We start from the raw sequence: 15,861 nt of genomic DNA, 5'->3' as shown, positions 1-15,861 counted from the left end.
TGATCTCTTTTGGCATTATAAAGTGTGCATTTTTTGTGTCAATATTTTTTTTGATCAACCTAATATTTTTGAGACGTATCCATGTTGTTGCATAAATGAACAGTCCATTCCTTTTAAATGCTGGATTTAATTCCATTTATGGATATAGCACACTGTATGTATTCATTGACCTCTCCGTGGACATTTGGATTGTTTCTAGTTTTTGGTTGTTAAGAATCAAGCTGCTGAGAACATTCATATATAAATATTTGTGCATATATATGTTTTCATTTAGATTGAGTAAAAGAGTGGGGTTGTTGGGTCATAGGGTACATTTGATTAACCACAGAAGAAACTGCCTCTTTTCCGAAGTGGTTGCACCATTTTACATTCCCATCAGCCATGTATGAGGGTGCTTGCTCCACATCTTACCCAATTTCAGCCATTCCAGTGGTGTATGGTGGTATTTCATTGTGGCATATAATTTGTATTTCCCCAATGACCAATGAGGTTAAAATGTTATAAATGTGTCTAGTGGCCATTCATATATTTCTTTGATGAAGTATTACATCAAATCTCTTACCCACTTTTAAATTAGGTTGTCTTTTTTATTATTTAGTGATAAAACTTCTTCATACATCTGAAGACAAATCCTTTGACAGACATAAGTGAGTATTTTTTCCCATTTTGTGCTTTGCCCTTTCATTTTCTTAATGCTGTCTTTCAAAGAGCAGGAATTTTTGACAATACCATTCCTTAGAACATGGTAGGCACATCTGTTTACAAGTAAACTTTGCTAATGAATATAGTGAATATCTCTTAAAATGTAGTGCCAAGGGAAATCATGTTGCCTATTCCACAGCGACTGATAATGTATCTGTGGCAAAGAGGCCAGGGATTATTGAGCATAAGATGCACCAATGGTATCTCTCTCCAAATTCTGGGGACCAGGAGTTTCTGCCTCAGTGACCATCTTCATTCCTTTCCTTTCTTTTTTTTTTTTTAATTTTTTTAAAAGATTTTATTTTATTTATTTGACAGAGAGAAAGACAGCGAGAGAGGGAACACAAGCAGGGGGAGTGGGAGAGGGAGAAGCGGGCTTCCCGCCAAGCAGGGAGCCCGATGCGGGGCTCGATCCCAGGACGCTGGGATCATGACCTGAGCCGAAGGCAGATGCTTAACGACTGAGCCACCCAGGTGCCCCCATTCCTTTCCTTTCTTCCCAATACTTCTCCTCAGAAAGTCCTCTTCATTTCACAGAATGAGTCAGCAGGGAGTACAAACACTACTTCATCGCAGTGTAAGGGTCACCATGACCTCCTTGTTGCATTGGAAAAGTAAGTTAAAAGTTGAGTCTGTTCTAGATTTCAGGAGTAGAAATCTCTGGTATATTGACTTAGAAAACTCAAGCCTCTCCTTGGCTTTCAAAATTGGAACCCAAAGAGGGTTTTCTTGTAAGAAAACTACTGGCCTATGTTTCATTCACTTCTTTTAGAAAATATTTGTTAAAATGTACCACATGCCAAGCATTGTGTCAGAAAAGCAAGAAATAGCTAGTGTACCATGTACCAAATCTTTGAGTTTATTCTTAGGGAACAATGAGCCATCTTGAGGATAGGAATCTTATTCATTCTCCTGTGCTCAGTGCTTGGCACACAGGTATTTATTAATGTAGTTAATGTATGAATGGTCGCACACATGCATGCATGAATGAAGTGTCAGAGAGAGCTGCCTTGCCTTAGTTTCCCATGTTTTCTATAATGTGAGTGTTTTCTATAATGGGAAAGCTATAACCAAATAGCTATGGCCACTCAAGGGGAAACCATGCTTTGGTAGCAATAAAATAATCCAGATCTCCCAGTAACAGCCTAGTTAGGAAGTCAGTTAACACTCAGAGTAGGGCTTCTATCATTTTGATTCCTAATGGTTAAAATTTCCCAAAGCAGGAGAAAATACATGGGACCTCAGAAATGAAAAGGGTCACAAGGAAATTAATTTCTTCTTAGATTATATCAGAGATAAGATTAATAATACTAAGAAAATTGACTACCACTATAACACACAATATTTAGTACAGTTTATAAAATAGGCTCATACTCATTTTCTTATTGGATCCTTACAATACTCCTGGCAGGTAGCCACAAGGGATGTTAGTATTAGTACATGTTCCCATTATATAGAGTTAGAAGCGAGGTTCAGAGAATCAAAGTGTCTTGCCCAAGATTTTACAGCTACTTAATAGCAAAGCAGACTAGTTGGATTCTAATATTCTTTTTTGCTGCCTTTGGAGGATGACCCCCTTACTTGATGGGGTGCCATGGATGGTCTAAGTCTACATTTCTCTTTTCCTCTTGATTTTCAAATAATATCACTTGTTTGTGTCATGACAGGAGATAAATTATCCTTACTATAGTGTATCTTTATGGTACACTCTGAACAGTATTAAAGAAAACTCAATTTTTAAAACAAAGCTTTGATACAAAACTTCACTTAATTCCATAGGAATGAGCCCCTTGGCAATCATGACTCTGTGAACCCTCAAATTCTTTTTTCTATACCTATAAAACCCTATTTTATAAGAAGTTAGCTGGAACACGCCGAGAGAATTTTTTTTCTTTTACACAGATGAAACTTCCTTAATTGTTTTTATGTTCTACTTGTCCAAGAGGATTGCCTCAACTGAGGCACATCTATTCAGAAATTTCATTGCCTTGGTATGCTTGGAGGGACAATGGCACTTGATAGGTATAGACGGGAACTTGGGAGGAAGGACCATGGAGCTATTCATCACCTCTGTTCAACCCTCTAAGGAACAAAGTGAAGCAGTGTTATCTGTGAGCTATCCCATCAGGACATACTGGAAAGCCAGCTTGCATTTGGAGAATGATCTTTAATGGCAAGTATGGCTGTGGGTGGACATTACTGCTGTAACAGGATTACATTCTGCCTCAGTGACAATGTTGTAATTGTAGGCTTTGTAACTGGGTCTGAAGGAAGGAAAATTTAAGGACTGAGGCTGGGTCATTGGACAAAATTTGAGATTCTACCTTCCCTGCCAACAGTTGAGAGCTATGACCAAGAAAAATACAATTTAATCTCTCTTTCTCCAACAGCTATATTTCTGCATTCTTATTGGCCTCTATAATAGCTATATGAAAGATAAACACTCTATTAATGAAGAATTTTTATATCTATGTGACAAGTGGTATAGTCTTTGCTCAGAATAAAGTACTTTAGAGCTTTGATTCCAGCTGGTCTGGATTGGAAAACTCATTAATGTTGTTAGAATGACTGACAGCAAACTCCTCAGGGGAGAGATATGGTCTTATATATATGGAAAGAGTCAAACCGGATTGGTCAACTTTTATAAACAAACCATTGGAAAATGTAATTTAGAGGGAGGAGCACATCAGTTACAGATTGTTTCCTTAATCGTCCCTGTTATTTCCAGTTTCAAATTTTAGGCATTTTTCATGACAAAAATAATAATTAAAGTATGCAACAAAGCTCATCATTCAGTCTTTTATAACACAACATCTATCTGTAATGACAAAGGGAATTATAAACGACTTTACAATTTGGAGGCAAAAGTGCAAGATCCTTTATAGTTAAGGCAATTGATAGCCATCTTGACCAAGTTCTAAATTTAAGTCACCATCTCTCAGTTCAGATTGGCATCAAGTTAAAACAGACAAGGAATTGTTTCCAGTGGAGAAGATTAAAATGCAATTATAAATACATCTATCTTCCTTTGCCCAGGGACTCTCCATCCCATAATACCATTTGCATAATGAGTTAGTTTGTTTGTTCCCTTTTAAATGTTAAATTTGGAACACTTTATTCTAAGTGCCATCAAAAAATAAACACATGAAGTTCTAAGCTCACAGCTTTTCATATTTATCTGAGACTAAGAATACGTCCATTTTGTCTGTATTTAGGGAAACACAAGCACTTTCTCATTTTTTTACACACCCAAGATGACAAGGATCTAAAGAGTTATGAATATAGACAAATGATAGTATTTCACCTCATTCTCAAAGACACACACACACACACACACACACACACACACACACCCTCACTCTGCTTCTTGAAGGCATCTGGAGGCTCCAGTTTGTTTCTGCCTTGGCTTCTGATTGCCCTGCTCCCTTCCCATCTCTGATGTCTTCTATTCCTGAACTGTATTCCAGAGTGGACACTTGAATCAGTGCATGCCTACGCTCTTTCTTCCTACGGATCCCCAGTGTAAATGGTCCCTGTGTCTAATTGCCTGGATAGCAAAGAGTTAACCTAAAATCCAGTCCCTACAAATGGAGAATCTATTATTCAACTCAAGTGGAACATGTTTTTTTTTTTTAAGAGGGTATCTTGGGATACATAACAGCTGAATTTAGTCCTTAGAGGAGGGAATCCATGGCACAACATTGACCAGTGGTCAGACCTTTGGCAGGAGAAACTTCCATATTCTCCCAGATGTGAGCACCTTCCCCTCTCCCCAGTACAGCCTGGCTCAGGACTAGGAGATGAAGTTAAGATGCACAGCAGCCCACCTGCCGTGATGTTTAAGAGTGGTGATCAGAACAGTGACCTCCCAGAGGGTTAGAAAGTGCCACCCATGAGCCCTTTGCATTGCAACAGTCACTACTTTGCAGCATCTCACCCTCCTGATGCTTAAATCTGTGCTGGTCTAAAGCATCTCACATTCGATTTGTATTAGCAACTGGCTTTTCCTCAAACTTTCCTGCCTAGGCTCTCAGTAAAGAGATTTTATGCTATTTAATGGTAAAAATTCAGCCTCCCTGGTGGTTTTCTTTATAACACAGCTACTCGAGTAGTCAGGGGATGGGTCTCCTTGGAAACATTAGTAGGAACTCAGCTGCTCTGTCTCCTGACAACGATCTCTCTGTGTCATTGGCTGCCTATTTCAAGCAGTTGGTGTTCTGACTAGAACTGAACACTGAAGGCCACGCAGGAAGGAGGAGCAGATTTGCTATTAAGGTCAAGACCCAGGTGGCGGGAGGTAGGCCCAAGTGATAGTGGAGATTCTGTCTGACCAAGACCCTGTATCCAGGGAGCATGAATACCTCCAAACGGGGTTCCAACAGATGGGGGCACCAGTTATTCTAGAAGTGGGAGCTCAACAGGTAGGTGGGGTCCAGCCACAGGGAATTTGGGCAGCAGATATGTTCAAATTCAGGCAGTCAGGCAGTGGTGCATCAAAAGATGGAGAGGGGGCACCTGAGTGGCTCAGGGTTTAGCATCGGACTCTTGATTTTGGCTCAGGTCATGATCTCAGAGTTGTGAGATCCAGCCCAGCATCAGCTGAGCAGGGAGTCTGCTTCTCTCCCTCTTCCTCTGTCTCCCCACCTCAAGCAAGCCTATGAGCTTGTGCATGTGCACCCACATGCACATGCTCTCTCTAAAAATTAAAAAATTTTTTAAAAAGATGGAGAACAGAGGCCCTGCTCCTGGGCAAAGGGCCTAGTCAGAGATAGGCAGGTCTGAGTGGTAGAAGGAGACTAAGCTATGTCCCAGAACCAGCACTCAGAAATGGGACAAAGGTAGAGCTAAGATGTGGATTATGAGAACAGGAGCGGGGTAGAGTACCTTGGAACTTGGGACCAAGGTGAGAGCTTAATTATCAGAGCTGAATTCAGACCACTGAATGAAGGGACTGAATGAGGAGGAGTGTGAGGTAAGGCTGTTTCCATCTTGTAACACAATCTAAGAAAAAGAGGCATAACAAGGTTCTAGGATTGGGGGTAGGGACACCACCATGGTTGAATCAGAAGGTCAGTGACTCAGGGTACATATGAAAACTCTGCTATTGGCTGATGAGAGAGAAAACAGATTAGAAAAAAAGTGGTACCCACATATTTTGCATCTCATATTGCTTTCTTTCTCTTCTTGTCATCATAGTCCTAATACCTGCTTTTATTAACAGTTTATCTTAAAAACCGTTGAGAGGGGGATGAATTTTGAAGAATGTGCTAGGGTGAAGAAGTGCTTTGAGAATGACCCCCCTCCCCCCCGCCCAGCTAAATCGTGCTTGGGTCCTGGCTGCATCCAGGGTTAGGTGAGCGGGCAGAGACACGTGGGGGAGGGAGTCTAAGAGCCCAGAGAGGATGAGCATGACATTATATCACATATTGAGCACCTTCCCTGGGCCAGGTATGAGGCAGGATACTTAACATTCATTATCGGATTTACTCCTGGCAAGATAAGGGTTATTCTTCTCATGTACACAAATAAAGCCACTGAGGCTCAGAGAGGTGGTGTCACTTCTCTGATATCCCACAGTTGGTTCGTGCTCCGTCAGCCTAAGCTCCCTCCATTATGGGAGCTGAGAAAGCTTAAACTGCTTGCTTCCAACCAGAAGAGGAGAGGGAGGCATCAGCTGGGGAAATGCCAGGGCCCAGACATGAATAAATGAGGAAGGCAGGTGATAGTAACATAGAACTTCACATACGCCTGAGCGCAGGTCAAAGACTAAGCTCTTGTCGAACTCACTGATACCCAGACCTGACTCCGGGTCATTAGAAAAACTCCTAATGATAGATAGGTGCTCCTTAGCTTAAAAAAACAGATTCAGGAAGTAGCTGAGAACATTGATTAAATGAGTACCAGTTTTCTTGGAACATAAGAACTTTTGCCCCTGCCTCTGGCAGCCAGATTTTACATTGTAAAGCCAGAGCAGCCGTTACAGAGAAACACCTGCCATAGGGTATTTGCAGTAGGTGTTTAGTATGTGACAGAATTGTGGATCTGGGAGATCTGAAGAACAGCCAAAGGAATCAGTTCCTCAGTATTCTCTGATGAGTAATTTACATGACATTTTCTCAAAAGAGGTAGCAGCTACCTAATAAGCCAGCAGACAGGGATGGCTTCTCTCTTCCCAGGCAATCAGAATATCCAGCCTGTATTGGTTATTGGAACCGAACTTTTTTTTTTTTTTTTTAAGATTTTATTCATTTATTTGCCAGAGAGAGAGAGAGAGCCCAAGCAGGGGGAGCGGCAGGCAGAGGGAGAAGCAGGCTTCCTGCAGGGAGCCCGACGCGGGGCTCCATCCCAGGACACTGGGATCATGACCTGACCTGAAGGCAGACGCTTAACCCACTGAGCCACCCCGGCGCCCCAGAACCAAACTTTTAATCAAGACTGGTCTCAACAAGGAGTGGGTCAGGGTATTGCGCTAGTTCAGAGAAACGTGGGGAGCTTGTTAAAATGCAGAGTCCCAGGCCCGCAGAATCAGGACGTTCTTCAGGTGATTCTGATGCAGATGGTCCTACAGGGACACTTTGAAAAAGTCTAGCAGAAATCCCCTTTGCACCAGCACCCACTGTATTTGTCAGAGCTGAACTGAACTGGGCACTCCTAATTTTGAGAGTAAAGGTAGGCCTCCACATCTGCCCGCGAATGGCCATTTTTTTCCAGTACATATCAGTGCCCAATGCTCGGGAGGAAGAGGAGGCCCTTAGGGGCTCAGTAGTCAGCAATGCTGTGGCCAATCCCAGGAGACGCTGTGGGAGCCAAGAGAGGAGCCCTCTCAATGCCAGCTACAGTCACCTCACCACTGAGGCCCAATCTTTGCTCTACTTTCCTTCTGGCCACAAGACCAGAAGGGGGTGGGCTCCAGAAATGAGGGACAAAAGAAGGGACATACAGGCTGTTCTTTCTCCCAATTTCCCTCCCCCCATGGCTATTGGAATCCACCCATTTGTGCGGCATTCTAAAGACTTTAGTTCTTTTTACCCATCTTGAAAAAAATGAAACATTACACCAACTATCAGGAGGAGGTTGTGACTTCTTGCGTGAGCCTGCTTTGAGGACAAGGAGTTGCTGAGACAGAAAATTCCCCAGCTGCAGGCCTGATGGATAGATATGACATTGTTTCCTGGGGACAAAGTGATTTGCAGCAGCAGTTCAGCAACCCAAAGTAAACCATCACTCTGCACAAGGGGTGACAAGCTTAATGTCTACAGTCTTCATCATAATTCTGGTAGCAGAGCTTCCAAGACTCTAGGTTAACCCCTTTCACTTTGGCCAAAAAACCTGGACCAGGAACATGGGAGAGATCATGAGATAATTGTTCTTTGGATGAGTTCCTTTCATCTGACGATCTCCAGGTGCTTTATAAATATTAATTAAATTGCAACAACACCTTAGTATGCCTAATTATTATCTGTCCACCACCTCCAGCTCCATACCAACCCCTTCAAGTTGAGGTACTTGAAGGATAGCATGGCTAGACTTCAGTGTCTGAGCTTATCAAGAGGCAAAATTCAAACTTCAATGTTCTTCATTTCTAGAACTATATTAAAGAGGATTAAAATTATTGAAAGGATCACGATTTCTATGCATATATACACTATGAAGTGCTACTACTAGAAGAATAAAATACATTATGTTGAATTTGTCATTTAATTAGAAGAACTATTATATCAATCCTAGCTTTTAACCAATCTTTTCCCTCCCAAGAAACTTCTTACTGTTTCCATTTTTCCACCTATGAAATGGTGACATAATGGGGTTCCCTAGTCTCTTACATTATTCTATCACTCTATCATAATAAGCATTGATGGCTTATGAGGTGATGTGTTCTATGACCTACAAAAGGTATTCATCTTTCCCATTAATAATGGCATACCCTCAAAATTTAAAATGTGTTATCCTGATATATCACCCTAACCTGAAGAATTTTCATGATCAAAGCTGTTACTCATATTATCAGGATTACCTTCCTCTTCATATTAGTTCATGGCCACTGGCCTGTGTGATACTCTTATTTGAATCAGTCACAATCCTTTTTTTTTTTTTTTTTTTTGGAAAGCTGGTACTAAAACCACCTCCAAGATTTATAAGTTAAAAAAAAATGTAATTAGAGACCAAATATTGTCAGTGATTCTAAAACCTATCCTTGCCTCTATTCTGTTTGAGGAACATCAGTTTCTCATTTAATATGCTGACCTGGAAACAGCTCCTGGAGGTAGGTTAAAAAGTAGTAGGGTTTCTTGGGAGGGACGTGGGACAGAGTTGCAAGTGAGTAAAGCAACTAAGTTAACAGTCTTTTCCAACCAGTTCTCTGGGCTCACTTTGGGTTGTTGTCTGTGGAGGAAGCCAAAAGAAAGAGAAGATCCAGTCATGCCCTCCAGAGGCTCCCAAGCAGAGAGGAAAGGGGGAAGGTGTGGAGCGGGGCATGCACACAGAAAGGTCAGAGATAATTCTGTCACTGAAAAGGCCTATGGGAAAGTGGGAAAATTAAAAAGGGCAGCAAAGATGGATCCTTCGGGTGTTAGACACGGAGGTATAATTCCGGAAGGAAAGAAAGATTTCCAACTCCTGGAAAAGACCAACTGTGGGCATATTAGATAGAATAGTATGTTTATGCACTAAGATTTCTTCTAAGGTTTACAAAGAAAATACTGCATGCTGCTAGTGGTAGGCCAATGATAAATCTTTCTACAGAGATCTCATTAACGAGGCAAGTGAGAAACATCTACAAAATCTGTAGTCATAAAATATCCCGGGATCTTTTAGAAATCATTAATATTTTAGGAGAAAAATAGAGAAACAAGTTCCTGAAAAAAATACACATGTAATGGGAAAACTGAGAGCAAAGGAGAAAGAGCCGCACAAAGACAGGCAGGAACACTGACTCGTCTAACGCTGAGCAGCTTCGGATGTGTTTCCATGCAGTGTCCTCTTTGATGCTCTAAACAACCACATGTGTTAGGAGCACGAAGGAAACAAGTGACCCGCCTCAGGTTGGTGACTTGGTCAACAAGTCCTGGAGTCAGAAAAATGGGTCCAAATCCTAGGTCTGCTACTCCCCAGCTGCATGACCCTGGCCACTTACCTGCTCCGAAGGCCTCAGCTTTCTCACAGGGCTGTTGGGAGAATTAAATGAGATTTTTGCATGTGAAATGCTCAGCACAGAGCCTGGTACATCACAGAGGATGCACCCAATAAATGTTAGTGCACATCGCGCATGTCACAGGAGCCTCCCTACCCAGCCCCAAGGCTGATTAAAAATAGACACCATCCAACTTTGCCAAGCTGATACACCCAAAGGAAACACTACCTTCCCAAACAGCCACTTTGGGTGTTATGTCTGACTCAAACGTTGTTGCTCTGTTTCCACAAAGTAATTCTGGACTGTCTCTGTTGGGAATGTCCTCAGGGCTTATTTAAAACATACACACATATGTGTATTGTTATTGATGGCAAATCTTGGTCCTTCTGGAGTGATTTTTTTTTTCATTTCGAATTTGTCATTTAGAGCCAAATCTAATGAAGAAGGAACATAATCAAGAGGAGACAAAATTAAAGTATACAGATTGATTGTGTGTGTGCGTATCTGTGTGTGCGCGCCTTATAAATCAACCCCAAAGGCAATTCCAAGTGAGGATTTGTATAAACATTGTGAAGAATGGTGGACAGTGATGTGAAGTGCATAACTTCCTGAACTCATTACTTGAAGGATGTCCATCTATTCTTGACTTTTTAAATACATTACTTTTAATATAAAAGTCTCATTCTTTTATTGTTATACATGAGGCGTTGGTCTCTACTCACTTTTTCAGAAAGGGAATGCGGTGAAGGAGAGAAAGGAAAAGGCTCAGGATAGAAGAAAGAGGATGGGAGGAGAGAGAAAGGCCAAAAGTGAAAGGACAAGTCAAGGCAGGGAAAATCAAACCAGCTTAGAAACATCACAAAGGAATCAACCTTGTAGGCAAGAGACGTTAATTACAGCTTGCTTTTTAAGACATAACACACACTACTATTTGTTTTGTGAAGGGGGAAGAGTGCTTATAATGGGCCGCAATAAACTTTCCAGTCAAGGCTAAACATTTTTTTAATTCTATTCTGAGAAAGTGTGTTTATTAAAATACTTAGCCCTTTGAGAAATGGAACCGTTTCTTAGAACACCATATTTTACTGTTTCCTTCATATTTTGGACAATCGTTCACCACCTGTTCACCTTTTCCTTCTGGTCTCCTCAAGACTCCTGGGCAAGCAGGGGCTTGTGGGAAAGGAAGGAAGCACGAAGAGCTCTCTTATGTGAATAACATGATTAGCAGAAAGCATAAAAGAGGCTTCCTCCCCTGTTCACAAAGCAGATTTTCTTCACAAGCTGGCAGAGCTCCCAGACAATTTGCTCTGGGGACAGACTCTGGCTAAACTGCTGCTAGTGCTGCCTCTGGGGCCTCCAGATGACGAGATGGGGCAGCCGCAGGGAGGGAGGGAGCACTGAAGAGGCACCACGAGGCAGGGCCAGCCTGGGGCACTGGCCGGAGTTCCTGAGCACAGAGCAGGTGCTGTGGTCTCCCTTCCACTCACGGCCCAGGCTTTCTGCCGCTGGTCAGCAACAGGAAGGGCTGAGGGGCTACGGAGGGTCCAAGATGGAGCCTGAGGGATCACAATGTAGGGCAAGGAGTAGTGAAGGATGAGGTGGTTCCCATCTGTGGGCCCAGGGCTCAGGCCTGTTCCGGGTGCTCCGAGCAGGCTGGAGGGCAGAGTAACCCTGTTCCCTGGCACCCAGAAAAGAGAATCTCCTGACATCCCGTCTGGCGCAGGGGTCTGACCAAGCAGCAGTGTGGGTCTGGGGAACGATCCATCCCGTGGCAGATGTCGTGGCCACACTCCCAGGATCCTGCATTCAGCATCTTTACCACAGCAATCCCCAGCCCACCTGCTTCAGCTCCCTCTGGGTGGTGGTGTCCACACACACACATTCTCTGGAGTACTTCTAATTGAATTGGAAATTAGCCGGCATTCTATGATCTAAAATGAGAGGAGGAGGGTCATCAGCTTCTATAGCTACTGCAGTAAAGTTTTAGCTCAGCCAGACCTGATTTCTGATGGGGAGACTTTTAAAAATGATTTTCCCCAGTAGTAGAATTTTGGAAAGGTTTATGGCCATGAATCATTCAGGGTCACTAACTGATTTAGCCCCCGGTGTTTTCCAAGTATCCTCAAAAGGATTCTTGGCTAACTTGAATATTAACAGAAAAGGTAGGGCCATTTTTGCCTCTCTGTTACCTTCCATGTCTGCCAGGCAGCTGCGCTGAGGCTACTGTGGAGCAGGGACCTGGTAGTGGGGGTAAGCTGGCTGGCCCACCAGCTTATGCTTTCTCTGTTCTTTCTACTAATGGAATAACCTGACCGGGAGTGTGTGTGTGTGTGCACATTTGTGTATGCGCACTTCACCATACAACTAATTCCTGATTAGTTTCCCCCAAATTCAGAAAATACAGAAAAAGGTAAAGAATACCACCAACTCGGAATAGGCACAGTTGATATGCTAGTGCATATTCCTCATGATTTTTTCTATGCTAGTATTTTGAAGTGAGATTACAGTATGCGTATATTTTTAGAACCAATTTTTTCACTCCACAGTAGGTCACACGTACTCTCCTTGTTAACATTTTTAATGGCTATTTAATAATCCAGAATAAAAATGTGCTATGGTTTATTTAATCAACTGCTTCTAGTCACACATTTCAGATGATACTACGTTACTGCTGGTAGAAATAAGGATCTCACTATGTTATTGCTGGTAGAAATAAGGGTCTTTACATAAACATCACTGAATCCTTGTCAGATCATTCCCTTAAGATGGATTCTTCAAAATGGACTGCTGGGTCAAATTCTATCATCTTTAAAAGCTTTGATGCACCCTGTCAAAATTTTCCTACAGGAAGTCTCCACCAATATTCCATCCTTCCAATGGCAAATGGAACTGTCCATTTTCCTCCTCCACCCTCGAGGCTGGGCATGAAGAGTCTTGCTCATCTTTCCCAGTCTGATGGTTGTAAGTGATATCTCATTTGCTGGGTTAATTTGGTGTTCAGGGCTTTCTCTTCTCCCTCTGGCACCTTCCATCATCTCTTGTAGCTCTTTTCCCACCAAGCATCTCTCTCATTCGCAATAAACATTAATAGAGCACTTCCTGTATGTAGGCACTGTACTCAACACCCACGTTCCAGAAGTGGCACGATCTAGGGTGCTCTGGGGACACTAGGGAGGTCAGATTTTATTCTGTGGCAACAGCAGATACTTAAAGCAAGGATTTTTAGGGGCAAATAGTGATAAGATTTATATAAAGCAAGTTAATTCTGGCAGTGGTATAAAGGAGGAAATAAAAAAAAGAGAACGAGAGAGAGGCCGAAAGACCAATTAAATGCCTGTTGCAACTGTCTGTGGGAAGAAGCTGAGAGCTGGAGAGAAGTCGGGGCAGTGGGGACATGGAGCAGAGAGATGGAGGAGACAGAATTGTCAGGACTGGTGGCTGGGTGGGGAAGTAGGGGAGGCGTTCAAGAAAACGTGGAGCAGAGAAGGTATGAGTTTGGGCAAAAAGAGAAGAGATGGATTCAATTTTGAACATGCTACAGTTAGGGTGCCCCACTGGACTTCAGATGGATAGATCCAAGGGAAATTATCAATCTGGATTTGGGATTCTGGAAAGAGGTCATGGCCGCAGACGTAGATTTGGGGAATCATTAGCACTCAGAATGCACACATTGATTGTCAGGAGCCCTTCCCCTACCTGGATCCAGGCCTGCCACCCTGTATCCTATGCCTTATCCTTGTCCCTGACCCGTGAGCCCCATTCCCTTCACTCAGAGGTGCCCACTTTGTTATGAAAAAGAATGGATCTAATGCAGCCAGTTCATTCAAAATTTTGAAAATGAAGCTACCTATCTTATGGTGCCAATGATAAGCTTTTTTAAAAAAGGGCGTTTGTCTAACACAAAGGAATGGTTCCCTATTGGTGTGGCAAACGGGAGATATTTGGGAGAAAAAAAGCCTTTGTGAGCTCTCTCAAGTCATACCAATAAAGCACCATCCACCCCTGCCTCTGGGTTGGGGGCTCTGCTTCCTTGCTAGAGATCCAAAACGCAAAGGCACTGTCAGCTGCCGGAGGAACGATTCATAGCTGGGAGTTAGCCTTAAGACAGAGCTCTGCAACCGGAGACCTGCTCCCAGGAGCCAGGTGGAAACCCCAAGATCCAAAGAGGCCCAAGGGGTGTGGTGCCACACCATTGGCTGCTTGGCTTCCCAGCTATGATTTGAACAGCTCAATTAAAAGGACAGACAGCTGCTGTCTAAATTTAAATAAAAACATCATAAAACAAATCTGGGTAAGTTTAGCCTGCCCTGTTCTCTTCAGCATCTTAATAAATCCTTACCTAGAAAGACGAAAAGTGCTTCTGAGAGTCATACTGGGGCAGAAATGTGTTGGCTCTCGGCTCCCATTTTTCAGCAGCTGACAATCCAGCTCACTCTGACCTGACCAGAAATTGTTCTCTTTTCTTTTACTCTGGTCTACTTTTCTCACTGGCTCCCTTCAAAACCTCTTTACCTGGGATGTCAAGTCAGAAGTGACTAGTGCTATCTGGCAACACAGTTCTGGCCGGACCTGCAGGATCAGGAACCATCCACCCTGCCCGCTGCTTCCAAAGCCGCACCCCGTTCCAGCTCGTGGTATATCAGGAAGGAGTGTACGACAGAGGCACCTCCCTTACCAGAACCAGTGAATGAACAAACTAAACCTCCACTACGTCAATAATAAGGACTTGACTAGAAAGGAGATACTTGAATTAAGGCAATAGTTGCTCCATAGTAAGTATCACCGTCGCAGGGTGCATGACTTTCCCCCTTTCCAAAGATGGATATAATTAGCTACACGTCAAAAAATTCAAGGTTTCTTAAATACACCAGGAATCTGAGGGAGAGAAAGGCAGCACAGAGAACATCACCGAATTCCGTCCGCTCAGTCAGGGAACCAGTAATGCAGAACATGGGGATAAATGACTCCTATCGAGTGCTGAAATTACACGAGATAAATCATAGCTAATGCTCTAGAGTATTTCCTGCTAGAAATGCCCAAAAGGCTGTTTATTTAAAATGATGTAAACACCCCAAATGAGGAAGCAAGGCAGAAGGGAAGAGGGCACAGAGAGATTCTGAATTTCCATTTCCAATCTCTTATTCAGCAATAGCACGACTTTCAGCCCAAGTTGTTAGAGTTTTGGGGCAGAGGAAATGATTTATACTATGAAGGAGGAAAAGAGAAGTTCTCTGAAGCACTAACGTCCTTAATGACAAACCACCCTGATAAGCTGGCACATTTCTTGTAAGTATTTATGGAAAAAATCCCTTCAACATCAAAGATCAAAATGGCCTCCTAATTTAGGCCGACATTTCTGAAACTGTTGACACTTTCAATAGAAATTAACCTGAAACTCACTTCACTGCTCATGGGATGGGCTTCCAACTCAGGGTGCTTGAGGTGTGTGTGACTCACACCCGTCTATGTAGATGCAGCATCTTCTATGGCCTCCATGTTTTTTCAACCTCATAAATCTTCTGATTCCTGCAGACACATTAATTACCCAGGCCTTTCTGTGTTCACACAAACAAAAACTAATCTAAAAACAGTTGAGTAGCATGGATCTTGCTTCATTCAAAACTATTCTCTTGACACACACACTACATGATACTACTTCTACCTTGGTTTATATCTTTAACATCTCCCCATCATTTCCCAAAGTGGGTATATGTCCAAAACCCTTTATAAAGTACAACTCCAGTAACATTTGGGTGGATTTTTAAAAAGATGATTGTAAACATGAGCTGCTTCTTTTTCTCACCCTACAAACTTGGGCACCTTCATATGTCATAAATCTTGATGTGGCAGCAGCAGAACCAGAGTGACAGAGCCCTGCCAAGGTCTTCCGAGATATGACATGCTCTCTTGCCAGTGCTCAGGCCATTATTTCACAACACATCAGAATATTTGAAATTTAACAAGCTTAGTTCAGATATGAGAATCAAGGGAGATCAACTAGAAAAAATAATACCTCCCAACACATCTGC

General features: G+C 42.7%; 1 long non-coding RNA gene across 2 annotated transcripts in view; it reads right to left on the bottom strand.

Annotated features, from left to right (window-relative positions):
- Positions 1-15,861, bottom strand: part of LOC145723434 (uncharacterized) — a 164,798-nt gene that overhangs the window by 107,303 nt on the left and 41,634 nt on the right. Inside the window, exon 3 of one of the 2 annotated variants that reach the window (XR_014148488.1) lies at positions 10,768-11,763. The exons of the other annotated variant lie outside the window; for it this stretch is intronic. This is a non-coding gene — a long non-coding RNA (uncharacterized LOC145723434). Of the gene's footprint in view, positions 1-10,767; positions 11,764-15,861 lie in introns of those variants that run through there. 2 annotated transcript variants of the gene reach the window in all.

This window comes from Leptonychotes weddellii, chromosome 9 (genome assembly GCF_054177405.1).
Source record: "Leptonychotes weddellii isolate Sample4059 chromosome 9, ASM5417740v2, whole genome shotgun sequence".
Classification (NCBI taxonomy): domain Eukaryota; kingdom Metazoa; phylum Chordata; class Mammalia; order Carnivora; family Phocidae; genus Leptonychotes; species Leptonychotes weddellii.
This window is presented reverse-complemented; position numbering and strand designations above follow the sequence as displayed.